Raw genomic sequence first — 23335 nt, 5'->3', positions numbered from 1 at the left:
CAGAAAACCATAAATCAACATCTTCATTCTGGTATAGTCATGCTCAACCAACGTGTTGATCTTCTCCAAGAACAGGTGGATATTTTGATGGACCTTGCTGCATCAGGATGTCTTGGACATTATTCAGGACTTTGTCTTACAGGGGTTCAATACCATAATTATAGCAGGGTTGCCAATTTATGAAGACAATTTAGTGCTATGCTTAATGGCTCTTGGAACTATTGGTTTGATAATCTCACCAAATCACTACAAGACCAAACAATCTTAGTAAATTCTACTAAAGTCAAGGTGCCTTCTGTTGCTGATGTAATTACGTTTTTTAAAAATATTGTACAATGGGGTCAAAAATGGACAGGAATTATGGGGTTCTGTTTAATACTTCTGTTGTTCATTGTGTTAACATTTTATTGCATCTGTAAGATGCACCTATGCCAACAAAGTGATAAGATCATTGTAAAAAATGCACTTGCAACCTTAGAAGCCGGAACTACTTCTCAGGCTTGGCTGTCTCAAATGGATGGCTGGTAGTCAAAGACAGGAAAGTCTCGTGTGACTGAAATATCAACCTAAGACAGGAGCCAAGACAATAATATCAAGCTTCTTGGTTATCCGATGATGGGTAAGAATGTCAGTAAGACATGTGAACACCTAAGACAGGCACAGTCCATCCAGATGTAGTGATAGCTATCACACATCCATTAAAGTTTTCTTCACCTTTTAAAACAAAAAGGGGGAGATGTAGAGGCATGCTTGCAGCTGTTTGGGGGGGAGACCGTGCACGAGGGAGGATGCGCCCACCTGCTGGCGTGCGATGCCTACTCCACCAACCTTATGCACACATGGTCCCCCCAGCTGTGCTTGCACCAAGGCCCCAGCAACCTCGTGCATGAGGTATCGGACAACAGAGCACGTGGGAGCATAGGCACGAAGTATAACTCCTAGAAGTGGCAGGAGTGCAAGGAGCCGTTGTGGCTGTGCCCCTCAGGACAGACGGGGCAGCGCAATGGCCCCATCACTCATGGCCCTGAGAAAATGGCTTCAGCTGCTGGCATGCCTGGAGGCCACGGGCGAGAGCAGCATGCTGTTGGAGGTGCACGGCTGGGGTGACTGCCTATTCTTCGAGGCCAGTACAGTGGCCATGTTGGGCAGAGCTGGTGTTGGCACCAAGGCATCTACTTGGGGAGAGAAGCAAACAAGGAAGCATCACTAAAGAAAAATAAAGAAGTTGTTCATTCCTAGTTTGCCTCCAATCCTTTCCCGCGGTCTCGTTGCTGCAGGCAGCAACGTAATGAGGGATGCAAGGGTGAAAGGCACCAGTGGACCACCTTCCTAGAGGAAAATGGGCCACTAACAAAGAAGGGGACTGGATTAATACAAGTTATTTTGAGGGGTGGTCTACTGAGCATACTAGTTTTCTTGGACACTCTAGAATTTGAATTTTTGGGGGTCAGGAATCTGAGGGTAGTGTCTGGATAGGATTTATTTGAAGGAGATTAATGCCTCTTAGAGACTGTTGCTTTAGAAGTGATAAAACACCCCCTCCCTTTCTGGAGCCAGCACCTGGAAAACATTTGTCTTGGGAGATGAAGGCTGTCAGTGTGGCTGAATTTTCACTCCCTTTTCTCAGGCCACATTATCTTGGGGATTTTTCATTTTCAATATTCTTTAGAAATGGTCATTATTTTCATATTCACAAACTGATTATTAAGTTTTACTGGCAGAAAAGACAGCTTATATCCATCTTTGGTATTGGGCAGTACAAGATTCTGCCCAGAGAGGAAAGGGTCTGGGCCATAGTGTAACTTTGGTCCACCTCATGCTTTAAATGTAGTCCTTGCTGCTCTTCCACTGACATTATTTTAAAATTTTTCTTTTAAATTTTTTTCTTTTCCTCTTCTCCCATTCCCTCTCCCTAACCTGGGAGTAGGGTGGGGAGCAATATTACCTTTTTTCCATCCTAGGCTGATTTATATATCTTTGAGCACACACCCACCAGAGGAACCAAGTAATTCAGACCTCAGAGTTTACACCAGAAAAATCTAAAGAATGGGAAAATTAACGAGTGAATCATAACCCCCACAAGGGAACACCGAGAATGTGTCACTTCTTTAAAAACTTTCTTCTCCCTGATGAGTAGAATCACAGTCTCTGGGCCAGTAGTCCCTTGTGCTTCTACTTTGCTACCAAAGTAATAAGTTCTTTTTCATTTTTTTCAAAACTCCTTGTTATTAAATTGGCATCAGGGAAAAGGGCTGAGCTTTCAGTAACAATAGTGCTCACTGCTCTATTGGTAGATAAGAAGTTTAAATTCAAGCCAGATTTGAAGGAAAACAGAAGAAACATCATTGTTTTGAAACCTCTGTCTCCAAAATCTCTGAATATGAGCAGAAATTTTAAAGAAAAGGCAGAAAAATGAAGCAAAAAAAAAAAAAAAAAAAAAAAACCAGGTTGTCATAGGAAAGAAGAGTTGAAAATTCAAACCTTGGTTCTGTGTTCCCATAAAAGAAAATTTAAAGTCAGACACCAAAAGTCCTGCAAGAGTCCTTTCTTATAAGTGAAAGGGAAGTAAAAGCAAAGTGAAGCTTAAGCAGATAGCACTCTCAAAAGAGTGGGCCATCTCCAAGCAGACAGTGACAAAGGAGATAATGATATTGATACTGCCGTTTACTGGTGACAAGTTCTGCTCCTTCTAATATTGAAGATTGAACACTAGAGAAGCACGCCAAGGCTAGCATATTAAGCAGGTTTTATTTAAAGGTAATGATACAGACTTCTCCTGGCAGGAAGAAGGGGGCCATGGCTGATGTTCTAAAGTCCCAAGAAGTGTGCTCACCCTACATCTTTTATAGGTTAAATTCTCTTTTGTTCTCCAGTTCTCTCCCCCCTTATCTCTCCTTCCTGCCTATGTGACTAGGCCTGGTTTTGCATTAAGTGAAAAGCCATGGGCAGGGGGAGGGCCAAGGTGATTCAGGCAGGTAAGGGCCCAGGGGGCATTGATTAGCAGCTCCTTGCTTGCAGTCCTTGATAAAGGCAGGTAAATTTGGTAATCAATGGGCTCCGGAGATCCTTGACTTTCCATTCTTCCAGGGGTAGTCTCCAACTTCCAGAGGCAGATGGCTTCATGGCTTCATTTCCTCGAATTGACCCAATTCCCTATTTCTACACTAACTACCTGTCCTTAATTCTGGCTTCAATATCTCCAAATTTTTTACTGTTTGATATTTACCAGCAGAGCTGGGGGACATCTTGTGTATTTTTCGCTAATCAGGTGTTCAACTCCTCCTTCATGTTGGTCAGTAGAGAATTTGACCTTAGTTGGTCCTCTCCAGAACTGTTATGGTGGCCATACTATTTAGGTGGGCTTCATCTAGAAGACAATCCTATATTAACGTGGGCCCTGGAGTCAACAGCTGGTCAGAAGTTACATTTGTGCACCTGCAGTAGTAAAGGAATCTTCCTTCCCAGACAATTGGAGACACTGAAACCCTAACTCCCAAGTTTATACCAACCTCAGTGGACCCTGTCAAGAGTTAGTCCCATTAATCCTGTTCTCTTGGTGTGATTTCCATCTAGCTCCCTTGCTTCTGTTAATTTTCTACAACTACCACCATTTGACTTCTTAGGAGTTTAGAGAAGGACCCTAAGGCAATTTTAAGAACAATTTATGACTTTATCAAGCATTTACTGCTCACTGCTACCTACTACCTAACAAGGCAATACACAAATGTTAGCAGTCTGAGTCAATACCGCTAAGATGGTGTTGGGAATCTCCCAAGTAATGAACACCCAAGAAATGCCATGGCAAGTAATGATACTGCTGTTTATAGGTGATGAGTTCTGCTCCCTCTAATGTTGAAGTTTGAACACTAGAGAAGCACGTCAAGGCAAGCATATTAAGCAGGTTTTATTTAAAAGTAGTGAAAGAATGGACATTTTTTAAAGCTGTCTGTTTTATCTCAACTCCCTAAGGTCTCCCTCCCAGTGATGGGAACAAAGCCCTTAAAGCTGTTCCAGGATATAAGATTACCAGAAACTGTTGACCAGAATCTACGCCCTGTTGTAAAACATTGTGAAACATGTTGTATGTTATCAGCAAACCCAGACCCCCTTTGGGATTTCCTGGAGGCTTTATTCCCCTTTTCCCCTTCCGTGTGCGACCCCTCCCAATGTGTGGTTTCTGCCTTTATAAACTTGTAAGATTTTCTGCTAGGGACTCAACTCCTTGACTCCTGCATGAGTCACGAGTTGGGTCCCAGCGCGCTGGAATAAAAGCCTCTTGCGGTTTGCATCAAGTGACGCCTCCTGCGGTTGATTGTGGTTGCCGTCGATCAGTGGGACAGAGTTAGGGTCTCCTTTTTGGGGGTCTTACACCTGCAGGTTTGGGGGGTACTGTAAATGCAATCTCAAGGAGATATCTTGCCAGTAAGAGAAAAACTAAATGTTATTTCTCTCTCTCTCTCTCTCTCTCTCTCTCTCTCTCTCTTTCTCTCTCTCTCTTTCTCACAGACACACACACACACACCCACATGAGAAGATGCAATGAAGATGGAGCTGAGGGAGTTCTGAAGAAGTTTGTCTAGTTGGATGAAGTATCACGGAATGTCTGCTGCTACCAGAAGCTGGAGCAGCAAAGATGTTCTCTTCTAGAAACTCCTGAGCTCTTAAAGGGTTCACACCTTGATTTTGGCCCAGTGATATGAATTTCAGATTTCTGACTTCCATAATTGTGTGAGAATGAAATTGCAGAGTTTTAAACCATTACATTTGTGCTAATTATTTTCTGAAACCATAGGAAACTAATATAATGGGTTTAGGATAGAATTATGATTTAGAAAAGATAATGAATGAATGTCATCATTTCTAGCAGATAAAAATAATAAAAACATTAACAAAGACTTTGAAACCTTAAGAGATAGGGCATCGAACACATAATTTAATTGTTTAATCAGGAATAATTATAAAATTTGAAGCAAAAGGTAAAAGTAAAGCAATAAAAATGATTATATAATAGCTTATTAATAGGTTATAACATCATGTATACTGGTAAAAATTTAAGACAATATTTAATTTTCATGAATATTTTGTCATAAATGTAAAGAATGCAATGTCAAGTTTGCAGATGTGAATGTTTGCAAATGTTCCAAAATTGTAATTTCATAGTAGAAGAAGTAATAAAAGAGAAAATATTGAAAAATTACTAAAAATGATATACAGAAATACATATGAGCACATTGGAAACTAATAGCATATTATGAAGAAAAAGCATAGATATTAAATAAATATATTTTTTCTTCTAATGAAAGTGAATTCAATTTAGTGAAAATGGCTCTGTGCATCAAGGATGATGAAAAAACATTTCTATATGCACTTCAATGGGAATTTGTTGTGCCTATGTCAGACCAAGAAATAAACACAGGTGGATCAGAGAACACACCATTCCACAAAGGCAGCAACTGGAAAACAACTCCATGTGAAGCTTCTGGGACATGGTCACCATATAGAGGAGAGGGATGCAAATGGCCAAGAAGCGATCATAAGCCATACTGCCAAGAGGAAGACCTCAGTGACCACACATGTACAAAAGAAATAGAACTGCACCAAGCACCCTAGGAAAGAGATGTCTTTGTCCTTGCTGAAGATGTTCGCCAACATCTTTGGTACAACTGTGGTAGAGTAGCAAAAGTGGGTGAGGAAAAAGTACATGGGCATGTGAAGTTTGCGGCTTAACTGAATCAGTGCAATCATGCCCAGGTTGGCCAAAACTGTGACTCCGTAGATGAGAAGGAATATCAGACAGAGAAGGACTCTCAGCTCAGGGACATCTGACAATCCCAGCAGAATGAACTCTGTCACTGTGGTGCAATTTTCCTCCACCATTCCTGCTGGAGTCAGTTTGGGAAGATAATCTGTTCCATATTCTTTTCTGGGGAGAGAATAAAAGAGAAAAGAAGTTTACATTAATATCAGAAAAATTTAACATGATATAAAAATATATCATTGATCTCAGAATATTTAAGAAGATGACAAAACGTAACTATCAAGGAAAAGTTAAGTATCTCAGTGAATGCCACTATTCTAAATTAACTTATTCATTAGGAGAATCTTATATTTATTTCCAACTTTTTCTACCAGAGTAGGTTTAGGTGATATGTTAGGTTAGATCACTCCAGGGACTTTGAAACAGACTCCATGTTTCATTTCAAAGCTACATAGTACTCCCTGTAATATTTAGTGTGTTTCATCTAAGCACAATGGCAGACTTTATGACTTTATTTGTATAATATACACTACTCTTTGGTTTGATTTGTCATAACATTGATTTACCTTAAGTGGGTTGCTTTACAGATACTATTGAGAACCATGACAAATTTGGGCAATTAGAGGCTCAGGAAGATTGGTCATTTTAATCCAGAAATATGTAAAATGAATAAAAGTTAAAAGGAACCCTGAAAATCATAGTAATTTTCCTTATAAAATTGATAGTATATTTATTAATTAATGTTCAGTATTGCTAATGACTCATAAAGATGAATTATTATATAAACTTATTTAGAAAGTAACTAGGCAATATGTATCTGAAGTCTTAATCCAGAAAATAATAAAAGATACATCATCCTTTTGTTTAGAAGAACTATTATTCTTAGTAAAGGTTTAGGTATATTAAAAGGAGAGACAGAAACAGGGATACGACAAAGTCTACCATTTACTACACTATCTTTCATACATTTCAATGTTTGATGTTACACAGAAAATAATTCCCATCAGCTTTCTCTAAAACTAAAAGACAAACACATTTTATATATTAAGCACACAGGAAGTAGTTCTCATAAACATTCTATTTGTATGAGAGATGAGTTCAACATATTTCATAATAATTTTTTTTCTCAGAAAATATTTTAATTTGCTTTTCAAATAACCAGAATCTAGTTTCAGCTAACAAACCTGAGGTACCAGCATTTCCTCCTAGGTCCTAAGGATGGTAGGTGAATAATATATGGTGAGAGATTTATACTACACTTTAAACTCCTGGGAAATGGGTCCCTGAAGTAAAACTGTTATGAATGTCTATGGTTTAATCAAATACAAATGGCACAAAGGGCATGTGCAGTGAGACAGAAAGTATAATTAATCTCTGTGGAATTAGCTGAGTATTTCATCAAGCTACTCTAATTCAAAAATAACTGTTTAAACCCAAACATGCCTCCTTTCAGACTTCCTTTTTTGGAATTCTATAACCACATATCAAATATGTGAGGCAGAGTTTAATGCTTTCATTCTGAAGTAACATGTATATTTCTTACAATCATTCACTTTCTTATATTATTAAAGTCCTTTTCTTTCCAAAAGGTCAGGTGCTTTAAATCACACAAAAATTCCTTCGACTGTCATAATGAACTTACTAATAAGAAATTCTAAATAAAAATCACACTTTGGGGTCATAATGTGTCTAAAACTACTCTAAATCACCAAGTACAAGTTTTGCTCTTCTGGTTTCTGGTATTACACTTCATGGTTGAATATGGGAGAAGCGTAGGACCAGCGCCAGCATAGGAACTGCAGTTTCCCTAGTGACTGTCCGATGCTGGAAGGCATCCAGGGGAATCACTCTGTGAACTCTGCTAGGTGAGTGCCCTTCACACTTGATAAGGGAAAACGAGGCACCTGTTTTACTTGTCTTTATGTATCACTGGATATACATGTGAGTTTTCAAGGTGTACATGATCCAAAAGCAATTTCATATAAAAATATTTTTATTTTCAACTTCTATACAATATATTTCTAAAGTTGATCTGCCAAAGTTTTCACACAAAACTAAGGAGACAGTTTGTTTATCTATTCAAACACCTATTTCATTTTCACATACAAAAGAAAAGCTTATGTAAACCCAGCATGTAGTGAATTATCACCTTGAGTAAAAATCTGTAGACTAAACAAAAGGGCAATTGAAATATTGTATTGGGGCTAATTTTTGAGTCTTCTTTGCACATGTCATAAACTTTTCTAATAATGTTTCAGCCTTTCTCTAGTTCCTACATTTCCTTCTACTGTCATCTAGTGTGTAGAAGTCAGGGATGCAGCTCATATTCAAAGGATATGGTGCAGTGGTCCCCATGGAAAACTGTCCAGTGTGAAACATCAATAGTGTTATGAGTGACAAGTCCTACTGTCTATGTCATGATTCTTCCTTTCGATGTTTCCTATTTTTATTTAAAACTTCTTCCTGAGTTTGTGAGTGTATTCTTTCTGCTTGTCTCTGAGCTCTTATTGCTTATCTTGGTGATTTTTGCTTTTTTTTTTTTTGTTTTGTTTTTGATTAATTATTTGAGAAAAACTCTTAGCTGAGTTTCTTCATACATTTCCTCTGCCTTGACCTCTTTACCTTGAAGGAAAACCAACTATAGTTATTCTTATTCCTTAATGTTACTATACTGCCCTTAGGTGTGGTCTTTACTCTTTCCTCTTTTTCATTTGAAGTGGGCCATATTGATCTGTCTTTAATTTCATTAAAATACTGTTTGGTTATGTTGGAACTACTACTGTTCTCCTTAAATGCTTTCTTTCTTGGTTTTCTTTTTAGTTTAATTTCTAATTATAATTTTCATGACTTTTTTTTTTAAATTCCCTATATACTAATTCATGATGCCTACCTGTTTCATTAGTGCATACAGAAATTATAACTATTTTTAGATTGATTGTCATATATTTCTAACATATATGTTGTATATGAATCTGGTTCTTTTCATTTTTGTTTGTGCTTTCTGACAGCAAGTTACTATCTCTTGCTTGTATGTATACCTTCAAATTCTGATTAAGAATGGATATTGATGGCTCAAAATGGAGGCATGGACTTGGAGTTCCAGGTACTTGGTACTTGGATCAGGAGTATCTCTTGAGCCCAGCAGTTTGAGATCAGTCTGGACAACATAGTGAGAGCCCACATAGGAAAAACAAAAAAAAAAGAAAGAAAGAAAGAAAAGAAAAGGAAAGGAAGGAAGGATGGGAAGAAGAAAGAATAGATATTATTTTGGGAATAATAGGGCATTTGGTATTTCTGTCCAGAAATTTCTCCTTTCTTTTGCTCAATGTTAAGTATGGAGTTTGAGCTGAGCTTCAGCCTAGATGACACTGTGATTGCCTCAGCTGTAGGTATCCAGCTTGATATGAGTGTAGCTATCTTGCTTGGAACTGTCAACTTGCCCATCAGGTAACCCTGGCATGCATTTCAAACTGTATTGGATAAGAAATATAAGTTAAGATAGTCATCAAAACATTCATGACCACAACTGAAGTCTTGGATTTTTCTTAACTGACTTTTAACCTATTAATAGTATTTGTTCTGTTTTGAGGAATTACAGCTACATTCTGGTTGGCTGGAATGTAGCTGAACCACCTGTGTCTATTTTAGTGTGTGATGTTTTTGTCCTGCCATGGAGAATGACTTGCTGCCATCCAAGACTTCCTCCATTCATAAGTACCTATCGAATTGGACTCTGTGTAATTCTGTTTCACTGCCTCTTTCATCAATCTCTCTGCACCTTCTACGTTTTATGGCTGGTTTGCATACACCTGATTTTCCTGAAATAATTGATGAGTCAGCCAGGAGCTTTGGAAACTGATGAAGGAGAAAGAACATTCTGCAGGGAAAATCCTGAGCATGTACTCATGTGTATGTGGAAAGGATGGACTAAATGCCAGATCCTAGAGGACTGCCATATGAGTACAGGGACACTTCAAAAGTGTTGCTGAGTTTGGAGCAACTGTTGACAGAAATTTGTCTAATCCACTGTGGTGAGGAAGGGCTGTAATTTGTGCCACTATTGAATGGCCATTGTTGTAGCTGTAGTTTGTTACTGATGCAAAACTGGCTACAGAGGCCAGAATAAAATGGATGGAAGAGGAATTGTAGCTACAGAGAAATGTGCATTGTTCCACCTACCTTCTGTCCTCCAACTGCAAAGAAAGAGTAGAGGAACAAAATTCTAAATTGGAGATGTTAGCTTGTGGATTTTTCAGGCTAGGAGAGAAAACAATGGAAGAAACAAGTGAGAACTACTGTCTCTTGACCTCTCTTGACCTGAGTGAGATACAAAAAAATGGAATTCCTGGGAACAGGAAAGATTGGACTAAGAAGATTTTCTGTCTTATGAACCAAACTTTTCATTGCAACTGTGATTGACTGCAGTGGAAGACAAAATTTCAGACAGCAGTGAGCTTAGCCTGGAACAACCACCATGCAAGAAACCGTACTTGGGCTGGGGTTGTAGCTCAGAGCTAGAGCACTTACCTAGCATATGTGAGGCACTAGATTTGATTCTCAGCACTGCATATAAATAAATAAAATAAAGGTCCATTGACAACTAAAAAAATTAAAAGAAAAGAGAAAGAAGCCTTACTAATCCAGCCACAATCATCAGTGGAATTGATAGACACTGCAAAAACTGGAACATCTTCCTACAAGAGTCTGCCTGCCTGAATGGTGAGTCTCTGGGATGTGGAAGATTTTCTCTGCAGGAGCAAGAAATAATTCTTGAAAAAAAATAGATTAATACCACAATGGACTTGGCACTTAGGCAAGGTTACACATTTCTTGAGTTCCCTGCAGGGAGCCCATTGCCTTAAAGGCTAGACCACTTGGTGGTAAAGGAATCATGATACAAATGAAACATCTTTGACAAGGCAGATGCTTTCCCAGAGAGCAAAGAAGAGCAGAGTTTTCTGGAGGAACTGGAAAGGGATGGGACAACTACACCCAGTTTTTAAAATTAATTAATTAATTAATTAATGTTCTTTTTTTTTTTTTTTAGTTATATATGACAGTAGAATCCATTCTGATATAATTATATAAGCATAGACTGTATCTTATTCTAATTAGTACCCCATTCTTGTGGATGTACATAATGGTGGGATTCACCAGGGTGCGGGGGCACCTGGCTCTCCTTGCAGTGCTTGACAGAGTTCCACTCAAGGATGATTGCAGAGACTCATCCTAAAAGGATTGCAGCCAGATGTAGGCCTCCCTAGCTTGGATGTTATTCTGTGGAGTTTTCCTAATAATATATTACTCACTTCAGTCTGAGGATCTTGCTAGAGGTGATGGGAATAATTCTACAAATTTACAGAAAAACATCACAGAGAGAAAACACATGTTGAAACCCTGTGATGTTAACCTCACTACAGGAGAACGTTTTTATTATGTTAAAAATCAAACACTGCATTTACTGGCACAGCGAGAACCTGTTGGGGCACAGAAATTTATATATAACAATGTTTCCCCAAGTTCTAAGCACAAAGCACCTCCCACAGTAGCTACTAGATATGGACTAGCTTATTTTATCTATGGCAAGCCCTGGTAACCCCCTAAAGGCAAGCCCTTAGAGAAGGTAGATATAGATCTTCCTTCCTCTGTCTCCTACAGGGTGCTTTAATCCAGATGATGGTTGTGTTTATGTGTGGTGGTAAGGTAAAAGAATAAGGTTTCATAACATTCCTTCCTACAAAGAATAGGTCACCCCTATAATAAACGTTGGTACATAATAACCATTGGGACCGCTGCCCTCCTGTAACCCTTCACTCAGCAATTTAGATATTAACCAGAAGGACCTTGTAGAGATGGTCACATGCCATTATTTGTCTATCGCTTTACCGCAAAAGTAATAAGAATAATCTTAGGTCACATAGAGTTTAGATATTAAGGAAATAAACATTGTATTAGCTCATTGACTTAGATATTCTTAAAATAATTGTGATTAAGTAAGGATAATTTGTACGGTTACTGTTTTCTCATAATCTTTCGGTAAAAACAATTTCTGCCTATGCTTTGGAAACTTCTTTGATTTTATTAATCATAAGCCTGTCATCATAGCCTGAAGAAAAATGTAAATAAACCCAGCCTTCCCCAGAATAAAGTGGAATTGATTGCACCAGAACTAGAGTCTGTGTCTTACATTCTCCATCCATCGCTGACGCTGTCTCCCCGCGCCCCGTTTACCAGTATGAAACCCATGGACTCCTGCTAGGGCTGGACTCTGGCACCAGGGTATATGCATATATGTACATAGTAAAGTTATGTCAGAATCATTCCACTGTCTTTGTTTTCTTATCCCCCTCCTATCCCTTTATTTCCCTTTGTCTAATCCACAAAATTTCTCGTCTGCCTCTCCCCCTAGTTGTTGAGGGTTAACTCTCACATATCAGTAAAAACATTCAACCTTTGTTTATTGGGGATTGACTTATTTCATTTAGCTTGATAGTCTCCAGGTCCATCCATGTACTGGCAACAGTCATAAAGTCATTCTTTGTAATGGCTGAATAACAGTCTGTTGTGTATATATGTCACACTTTTTAAATCTATTTATTGATTGAAGGGCACGTTGCTTGTCTCCACACCTTAGCTATTGTGATTTTACTGCTGTAAACATTGATATGACTGCATCTCTGTAGTATGCAGACTTTAACTGCTTTGGATACATACTGAGGAGTGTTATAACCAGGTCAAATGATGGTTTCGTTTCTAGATTTTTGAGGAATCTCCACATTGCTTTCCAGAGTGGTTCCACCAATTTGCACTCCTAACAGCAATGTATGGGCCCTTTTACCCACATGCTTGCCAATATTTACTGTTATTCGTATTCTCAATAATTGCCATTCTGACTGCACTGAGGTGAAATCTCAGTGCAGTTTGAATTTGCATCTCTGTGATTACCTGAGATAATGAACATTTTTTCATATATTTGCTAACTATACATATTTCTTCTTCTGAGAAGTGTCTGTTTAGTTCTTTTGCCTATGTCTTGATTTGGTTATTTGTTTTTTGGTGTTAAGTCTTTTGAGTTATTTGTATATCCTAGGAATTAACACCCTATGTGAGGAACAAGTGGCAAAGATTTTCACTCATTCCTTAGACTCTTTCTTTACATTCTTGATTGTTTCCTTTGCTGTGGATAAGTTTTTTGGTTTGATGCCATCTCATTTATTGATTTTTGATTTTACTACTTACTCTTCAGGAGTCTTGTCAAGGAAGCCAGTTCTTGAGTCAATGTATCGAAGTGTTGGGCCTATATTTTCTTTTAGTATGTAGGCATTTCTGGTCTAATTTCTGGGTCTTTGGTTGAGTTTTGTTCAGGGTGACAGATAGGGGTTAAACTTCATTCTTCTACATAGCCCATTTGGACTGGTCTGGGTCTTTTCTCTCTCTGCCCTTGAGGCTGATGTGGTCTCCTTCTCTCTCAGTCCCTTGAAAAGGGCATTGTCCCCTTCTTTTTCCTTGACTCTTGAGAATTGTGTGGTTTCTTTCTGTTTTCTTCAGCCTTTTGATTATAATTTGGTCCCCTTCTCTCTTTCCTTATTGTAGTTATAAAGTAGTTTTTGTATGATACTGGGGAAGCCATAGCTGTTTCAGAGATAAAGTGGCTCTCATAGCATGTGCCTGGGTACTAAATATATCTAAAATGGGGAGAACAAACAAGTCTGCATAAAAGGGGAAAAAAGGGACCAGTCTGGAAAGCTACAAAACAAATGTTGTTTAATCTTCATACTCACTGATGTTTCAAAGATAGGTAATCAACCCCACCGAGTGACCTGTTGGTGGCCGAAAAAAATCTGTGGGAGAATTTTGGCTTAAATCAGAGTGATACAGTTTGTGTTGAAGAGAGAAGCAAAGTAGGGTCCTAGCAACCCCCTGCCCTCTAGGTGGGAAGTGTGTACAAGGTAGTGCAAACTGTCCAGAGAGTGAAACAAAATTAAATTTCACTCTACTACATAAGGATTTCCAGTTTTCCCAGCACTGTTTGTTGAAGAGACTGTGTTTTTGTCCAATGTATATTTATGGCACCTTTATCTGGTATGAGATAACTCTACATATTTGATCTTGTCTCTGTGTCTTTTATTTTGTTCCATTGTTCTTCATCTTTGTTTTGATACCAATACCATGCTGTTTTTGTTACTATAGGTCTGTACTATAATTTAGGGTCTGATATTTAGATGCCTCCTGCTTCACTTTCGTCACTAAGAATTGCTTCGGCTATTCTGGACATCTTGTTTTTCTAAGTGAATTCATGACTGCTGTTTCTGTTTTTATGGAGAATATCATTGCATATTGGTTCAAGACCTCAGTTTGAATGCCAGATGCACTGGTAACTGCCTGTAATTGTACTTAGGAAGCTCAAGCAGGAGAATCATAATCTCAAGCCCAGGCTTGGTGATGTAGAGACACTGTCTCAAAATAAAGGAAAGTTGAGAATGCAGCCAAGTGTTAGAGTGCCCCTCCGTTCAATCTGCAGTCTTGCCCTCAGTGTGTTTCCTACTGATGTTGTCTAATTTCATTATACGGATGACATTTTTCTGAGAAGATCATGCTGTCTTACAGAAGACAGTAGACTGCCTTTGTACCAACTTCCAGGCAAGAGGTTGAGCCATTATCTCACCAAAATTCAGGACTGAATACTGTTGCCAGAAGTTTGGTCTTTGTCCCCAGTGCCAATCCAATAATGAAGACACAGTTTTGAGAAGAGGGAAAAGGAAGATTTATTGCTTTGCTAGCAAAGGAAACACAGGAGACTTTTGTCCCAAAGACTTTGATTGTACCCATCAGGAGGAACAGGGAGATTTTAAAGGAACTCTTTAAAGGTTGCATTTCAGAAGGGCTCTGGTAAGGAGTACCAAGGTGCTCTGATGGTATGTTAGATATTCAATTCATAGATCTTCTGGCAGATATCTCCTTCCTGTGGTGGGTGTGTTAAAGGACAATTAACTAGGGGAAGAAAAAGATAATACTGTCTCCCTAATCTTATTAAGGTAGGAGAGAGGGGAGAAGAGAAAGAACACCACCACCAAAATCAAAAATACGTCCTTTTAAAAATAAGCCTCAGAGCAAAAAGAACTATATTCAAAATGTGAGTGGAACACTGTCAAATTTCCCCACTGTCAATTTCTTTTTTTTTTTTTAATTTTTTTATTGTAAACAAATGGGATACATGTTGTTTCTCTGTTTGTACATGGCGTAAAGGCATACCATTTGTGTAATCATAAATTTACATAGAGTAATGTTGTTTGATTCATTCTGTTATTTTTTCCCTTCCTCCCACCCCTCCCACCCCTCTTTACCCTCTATACAGTACTTCCTTCCTCCATACTTGCCCCCCTCCCTAACCCTAACTCTAACCCTAACACTAACCCTTCCCTCTCCCCCATTATGTGTCATCCTCCACTTATTAGCGATATCATTCGTCCTTTGGCTTTTTGAGATTGGCTTATCTCACTTAGCATGATATTCTCCAATTTCATCCATTTGCCTGCAAATGCCATAATTTTATCATTCTTTATGGCTGAGTAATATTCCATTGTATATATATACCACAGTTTCTTTATCCACTCATCAATTGAAGGGCATCTAGGTTGGTTCCACAGTCTGGCTATTGTGAATTGAGCAGCTATGAACATTGATGTGGCTGTATCTCTGTAGTATGCTGATTTTAAGTCCTTTGGGTATAGGCCAAGAAGTGGGATAGCTGGGTCAAATGGAGGGTCTATTCCAAGTTTTCTAAGGAATCTCCACACTGCTTTCCAGAGTGGCTGCACTAATTTGCAGCCCCACCAGCAATGTATGAGTGTACCTTTCTCCCCACATCCTCGCCAACACCCACTGTCAATTTCTACCTTCCATTTCTATGGAAAAATGGGCAAGAGAGCTCTCCAAGCTGCTTCCTACAGAGAAAGGGCGATGACTGGCATCTTTACAGTGGAAGGTTTTTACTTGTTGCCATTCTTTCTTCCTGTCTTTGGTTGTGGATTTGCAAAAGGAGGAACAGTAACAGAAAAGTAAATGGAAAGGTACATACACAGAGGCAATGATGAATAGGATAGTCAGAAGGAGGAAGAGGCAGCCTAGTAAAATAGAAGTAATCCTTCTTGGTGTCCTGAAGAAGATTCCAGAGAACGTTAGTTAGACCTATTTCCATTCCATCCAAAATGGATGTGTGGTGGGTCAAGGGTTTGTTGCAGCTTGTTTGCTTGTTACCTGATCTTTTCACTACCAGTATCCACTTTGAAGAGGTGTCAGTATAAACAGAGTAGGATGTGTTAGCTATAGCACAAACTCCCCCTTGTTGGGCTAGTAGTCTAAAGTCACCCAGTTATCTAAAACTACTTTGGCCAAGGCGATCAGAGACATTTGTAAATTTGAAAGGGACAGGGCTGTTTCCTTGGCCAGAGTGATTAAAGTGGTGGAAAGACTTTAGAGGACCCAATGATTCACCACAAGCCCCACCATGGTAGTAAAATGTAGTCAAAGAAATATTCACAGCCATCAGGGATCCCCCTGGAGAAGGTATCTACTAATACAAGCAAATATCTAAAGTTTCCTGTGGCACCGTGCATTTGAGTAAAATATATTTGCTGGTCATCAAAAGGCTGTATTCCTACATGCTGTGTTCCCCTCCTAGGGGATTGCCTTTCAGTCTTTGTATTATTTCAGGCACATAGGACACATTTTTGTGTCACCTGCTGAATAGTTTTCTGGAGATGGGTTTTAATAAAATTTGCCAAGACATCCCTCCTATAGTGTGTACTGTCATGTAGCTGTTTTACCAGGTTCCAAACCAGTCTTTCAGGCATAAAAATGAGTCCATGAATCTCCACCTGAAGTTTTGTTCCGAGAGTCAAAACTTGCCCATTTTTCATCCTCCTCAGTATAAAAGAGTTTGTACTGGTCCAGTTCAAGCTGAGGTATCAAAGCCCAATAAATCTGTTTTTTTTTTCCCCCCTTGCAGTCATTTTGGCTATTAGTCCAAAATTAGAGATCCATATATGCAGAATTCAGACATTCCTCATTCCTAGGAACCCATGTAAATGCCTCTGTTTCCTGGATTCTCTAAGATTCAAGATAACCAGTTTTCCATCTGACATGAAACTTCAAGTTCCTTGGCTAATTTGGAATGCCAGATAAGTGATTTATTGTTGGTAAGTCTGAGATTTTTTAGTGAACACTTTGTGTCCACATAAGGAAAAATGGTTCAGTACAGTAATAGTATCTGAAAGACCATGTTCATATTCTGGTCTAGCTACCAGCAGGTCATCTACATATTGTACAAAGGCTCCTTTTGCTAGCACAAAAGGACTGGGCAGGACGTAAACCTCAGGAATCATCTTTGCTGTTTATTCAGAAATGAAGTTTCACACCAAAACAGGATGCAGGGATGAAGTAGCAGCAGTGGAACCACTTTCCTGGTGGAAAATAAGGAGTCACTGAAGAAAGAAAGGGACTAGGTTTATATAATTTATTTTGAGGAGTGGTCTAGTGAATGTATCAGTTTTTCCTTGGGCACTCAGGAATTTGAACATTAGGTTGGGGGTCTGTGGCAGTGTCTGGAGAGGATTTCCTTTGAAGAAGGTTAATATCTCCTAGAGACTGTTATTTTAGAGGTGAGAGGACACATCTTCCCTTTCTGCAGCTGGCACTTGGAAAACATTTGTTTTAGGAGATTGCCGGGGTCCGGCCCTAGCAGGAGTCCATGGGTTCCACACTGGTAAACGGGGCGTGGAGAGACAGCGTCGGCGATGGATGGAGAATGAAAGACACAGACTCTAGTTCTGGTGCAATCAATCCCACTTTATTCTGGGGAAGGCTGGGTTTATATACACTTTTCTTCAGGTTATGATGACAGGCTTATGATTAATAAAATCAAAGAAGTTTCCAAAGCATAGGCAGAAATTATTTTTACCGAATCAGTAACCGTACAGATTACAAATATTTAATTAAGTCAATGAGCTAATACAATGTTTATTTCCTTAATATCTAAACTCTATGTGACCTAAGACTATTATTATTCTCGCGGTTAAAGCGATAGACAAATAATCTCACATGACCATTTCTACTAGGTCCATCTGATTAATATCTAAATTGCTAAGTTACAGGAGGGCAACAATCCCAATGGTTCCCATGGCTAAGTTTTTATACTAAATAGATTACTTTGTCTTATGTAGGTCCTTTTCTCAGAACAGGACATTGTGTACCAATGTTTATTATAGGGGTGACCTATTCTTTGTAGGAAGGAAGGAATGTTGTGAAGCCTTATTCTTTTACCTTACCACCACACATAAACAAAACCATCATCTGGATTAAACCACCCTGTAAGAGACAGGGGGAGATCTATATCTACCTTCTCTAAGGGCTTGCCTTTAGAGGGGTAGCAGGGCTTGCCATTGATAAAATAAGCTAGTCCATATCTAGTAGCTACTGTGGGAGGTGCTTTTTGCATACTCATGGTTGGAAAGACAGACGGTTCCGTGGCCAAATTTATGTACTGCATTACATGTTCATAACAAGCACCCCAGGAAGAAGACACATCACACAGTGGTAAAAGACTTTTTACTACTTGTGGCTGAGAAGGAGTTATAGTCCCTAATGTTTTATTAATATTCTTGGGAAATTCTGTAGTATTCCCTTCACCCTCAGTGATTACTACCAAGGAATAGTACGAGTAATATAATATTAGAAACATAGTGCAGAAAAAGCACCAGAGCCCGGAGGCCAGCATCTGGCATCTCCCAGGACGATGAGTCCTTGCAAACATCATTCCCCCAGTGGATCCTTGTAAAGCACTGGTTGGGTTGCCAGGCGCCCCCACAGGAGATGAAGGCTGTCAGTGTGGGTCTTCTTTTCCACTCCCTTTTCTCAGGCCTCATTATCTTGGGGATTTTTTTTTTCATTTTCCATATCTATACCTCTATACAGCTCTAACCCTCATAAGTCTTTTGCCAGAAACTTATTAAACAAAGTGGGAGAGTTTTTAAAACACTGAGGAAGGACAGTCCAACAATACTGCATAGTTACTTTAGTACTTGGGTCCTGCCATTTAAAAGCAAACCATAATTGGAACTTCCTTTCCAGGGGGATACACAAAAATTCATCCTTCAAATCTAGTACTGTGAACTAGCTATAGTTTTCTGGCATCATTGCCAATAGGGTATAAGAGTTAGGTACTATGAGGTGAATATCTTGAATGATATTATGTATGGCTTTCCAGTCTTGCACAAATTGACATTCAGCAGTGTGAGGCAGAACATCATGGCAGAAAAATATGGTGGAGGGAAGCAGCTCATGTAATGATCACGAAGCAAAGAAAGAGACTTCACTCTCCTGGTACAAAATATATACCTCAAAGGCACATTCCAGGCACCTTCACAAGCTACACCTAAAGCAACTTCATTTATCACTCAGTTAATCCCATCAGAGGATTGATTCCCTGATTGGGTTAAGGCTCCATAATCCGATCATTTCTCCTCTCAGTCTTCTTGCATTGTCTCACATGTGAGCTTTTGAGGGACACTGCACATCCAAACAAGAACAAGTACTAAAGTAGAGAATGTGAAATAGTCACACAATCATAGAAATGTGATTGACAGCATGTGGATGGGGAAGGGGAATATGACAATACTGGGTGAAAAGTGAACCTCAAAGCTTCCATGAACAGGAATGTCCACACCACTACTATTTATAACAGACAAAACACAGAAACAACTTGGATCTCTTTAAACTGATGAATGAGCAAATAAAATGTACTACACACATAAATTGAAAAATTATTTAGCTATGAAAGGGAAGGAAATTCTGTTACTTGCTATGCAAAGAATAGATTTCAAAAATATGGTAAAACAAATAAATAGCAAGGAAAAAAGGTCATGTATTATGTGGCTCTGTTTGTAGTTGACAACCAGATTAAGTGAACACACCTAATCTACAGAAAGTAAATAGAAGGTTCCAGGAACTGAGGGGAGGGACCAGAGGAGTGACAACTAATGGCCCTGAGTTTCCCATGGAGGGGATGAAAACTGTTTTTCAAGTGGAGTGTTAGAGTACTCAGCCTTTCAAACACAGTCAAATCCACAGCTGTGCTTACTTTAAACGGTGAAAGGTATAGTGTATGAATTGTATTTCAATGAGAAACATTTAGAGGGTGAAGGATAGTGCTGCAGAAATGAAGGAAAAGATGGACAACAGAGAAAAGTTGGAATTGATTAAATGAGAGATTATTAGGTTCATTGATTCTGCTTCAGCTGGACAAGGATTATGCACATTACATTTTATAATATAAAATATGCACATATTCTTATATTCTACAGGTCAAACTAATTTGCAGTTTTCATTCTGACGTAGACCATATAGTGACTTCAGGTTTCAGTTCAACATTTACTAAAGATCCTCACATATTCACAGGGACAACACACTACCAGAAATGTAATCGCATGGTTGCATAACTTCAAAGCCTGAGAGAAATAAGTTCAGAGAGTTCCAGTCCCAAATACTGCCTGTTATAATACAATGGTATTTGCTCAAAGCTCAGTTACAAATGAACAGCTCATCTCAGGTAAGCTCCTTTGTATCCAAATTTTAAACTCTAGGGTTAAAAAAAAAAAAATGATTTCTTTGGAAATAAATGGATGTTTTCTGAATGAACCTCTTCATGCCTTCTTATGTAGTTTTGTGAATTGTGAAGTATAATGATCAAAAATAATGCGTTCTCAGAACTGGAAAATTCTGAGAGAACTTGATAGTATTCATAAAATAGCTTTATATTTATTTAAATTCTGCATAGGATCATAAGCAAGACAATTTATCATTGAATAGGGATATACAGGAATGTAAGGTATTTTTGAAAATTTTTTGATCAATTAATTAATTGATAATAGAAGCAACACAGTAATAAGAAAACATACAAATAAAAAATCTGCATATATTCATTCTCCACTTTCTACATATCTTAGTACAATTAAGAATCATACACACATGCACAAGGATTACATATTCATAAATACACAGATGCTTAAAGAAAAGAATCCTATACATGTATGAAGTATTAACTGACCCTCATACTGTTTTCACTTTTTAAATAAATAAGTCCTTCTAAAAATCTGATATAATACAAGATTTGTGCTAAATTATGAGGGTCCCATAATTTCTGCTTGAGCATTGTTTTTCAATGATGAGGAAGGCTTCCATTTTGTCTCCGGACTGTATCTACAAATAGGCAGTGAGCTTTATGTCAATATAACACATTTCTTGGAAAGAAAAGAAAGGAATACTTATATTGTGTCTCATCAAATACTAAAGATCACATAGATGAAGCATTGTACTTAATGATTCTAGAACTCACACAATGGTCTTTGAAACCTATCATTAAGTTTGGTTTATAAAAATTGCTAATTTTTTTACAACCAGATGAATGTTTTCAAACATAGCAAATATTTAACCCTTTATATCCCTGCCTAATCTAAGAAATCTAAGACAGTTTATTAAATATATTTATAAGGACTTACCGAAATTTAGTGTATCAAAACTTATTTCATAATAAATGAAAGGTAAGATCCAGAGATATTAAAGATGTAGAAAGTCAAATAACTCATGAATTCAAAATTTCTTACCTACTATCTATTTATGTATTCCTGTCAGAAGCATACAATGTATTTTTGTAGAGTAGAACACATGACCAAATTTTTCTTAGGATTAAAAAAATACAGATACAAATTGTGTTCTGTCCTATTTGTGTTCTGGCAGTAAAAAGTGATCAAATATGTATTTTTTATGCTTTGAAAGTTTAGACAAGAAAGGAAAAGAATGGACAGGGAAAACTGTTCATCCTTGAGTGAATTTGCTTTCTTGGAAATTACCACTAATGCTGACCTCAGAGTGACACTTTTCATCATGTTTTTCCTGATTTACCTCATTAATCTACTGGAAAACCTTGGAATGATCTTTATAATTAGAGTGGATCCCCAGCTTCACACACCAATGTACTTTTTCCTCAGCCACCTCTCCTTCTGTGACCTCTGCTATTCCACAGCTGTTGGTCCCAAGATGCTGGTTGACATATTCTCCAAGAACAAATCAATTCCTTTCTTTGGTTGTGCTCTGCAGTTCTTGACCTTCTGTATCTTTGCAGATGCTGAGTGTCTGCTGCTGAGTGATGGCCTTTGATCGCTACAAGGCCATCAGCAACCCCTTGCGCTATGCAGTGGATATGTCCACTAAGGTGTATTCACTGCTCATGGCTGGGGTTTACCTCATAGGACTTGCAGATGCTTTGATACACATGACATTAACATTCTGCTTATGTTTCTGTGGGTCTAATGAGATTAATCATTTCTTCTGTGATTTACCTCCACTTTATCTCCTTTCCTGTTCTGACACGCAAGTCAATGAGCTGGTATTAGTCACCATATTTGGATTCATTGAACTGAGTACCTTTTCCGGAGTCCTGGTCTCTTACTGCTACATCATCTCATCTGTCTTAAAGATCCGCTGTGCTGAGGGGAGGCTCAAAGCTTTCTCCACCTGTACCTCCCACCTAACTGCAGTTGCAGTATTCCAGGGCACTATGCTCTTCATGTATTTCCGACCAAGTTCTTCTTACTCTCTAGATCAAGATAAAATGAGCTCACTGTTCTACACCCTTGTGATTCCCATGTTGAATCTTCTAATTTATAGTTTACATAACAAGGATGTGTAAGAGGCTCTGCAAAAACTTAGAAGCAAAGGGTGGTTTTAAATAATTATACTATCTTTACATACGCGTATTTATTTAAAGTGGTTGATTTTGTAAAATTGTATTTCATGATATGCAAGAAACAAAAATTATATTATATAATTAATTTAATAAAATGTGCACTTGTATTAAGGTATGATTATAAGAAAATATTGCGGATCTCCATGTGTCTTGTTTCATTATTGCTCTTGAATCAATAAATGGTGCCCTATCTTTGTGGACCATTTCTGAGCCTTTCAATTTCCAACATCTCATATGATCAATTTTTTATTCATATTCAATTTTACAAAGATTTAGAAAATGTTTTTGCTAATTGACATTTAAGCACTTTGCATGCTTTTGTGAATTCAGTAGTTTATTTACAAGTGACTGATATTTTAATGGAAGTAATGGACATTAATTTACTGAACACAGAAATAATTCATAATGACCTCAGAACAATAAATAAAAATATAGCGAGATTTATTCTAAAGGAGAATAAGTAAATTCAGGAGGAAGGAGATAGTATTTCTTATGGTGTTATTCAGTCCCAGAACAAAGAAGTGTGGACTGGAAGGTTTTCTAGAGCAGGGTTTGACACTAGGAAAGTTTTCAGGCATGTGCGTCTATAACACTGGAGAATCCAAACAACTTGTTGCATAAAAGAGCCTTGTTAGGTAAAAGCCCATGTGTGTGCTGGAATCGTCAGCAATCAGGCCCCCATCACTTCCTCCAGGAAATTTTCCTTTGCTTTTCCCCTGTATTTGGCCCTGATTAAATTCTTCTCTTCCTTTTTCACAATGAACCTCTTAGGTGAT

General features: G+C 38.2%; 2 pseudogenes across 2 annotated transcripts; one reads left to right on the top strand and one right to left on the bottom strand.

The window, feature by feature from the left end:
* Positions 1-5389: 5389 nt before the first annotated feature.
* Positions 5390-5877, bottom strand: LOC306639749 (olfactory receptor 5L1-like; annotated as a pseudogene). The gene has a single exon. The product of its transcript is annotated as an olfactory receptor 5L1-like (transcript).
* Positions 5878-21610: 15733 nt separating this feature from the next.
* On the top strand, positions 21611-22502 carry LOC306639178 (olfactory receptor 5W2-like; annotated as a pseudogene). The gene has a single exon. The product of its transcript is annotated as an olfactory receptor 5W2-like (transcript).
* The last annotated feature ends 833 nt before the right edge of the window (positions 22503-23335 follow it).

This window comes from Sciurus vulgaris (assembly GCF_902686455.1).
Source record: "Sciurus vulgaris genome assembly, chromosome: 11".
Lineage (NCBI taxonomy): Eukaryota > Metazoa > Chordata > Mammalia > Rodentia > Sciuridae > Sciurus > Sciurus vulgaris.
This window is presented reverse-complemented; position numbering and strand designations above follow the sequence as displayed.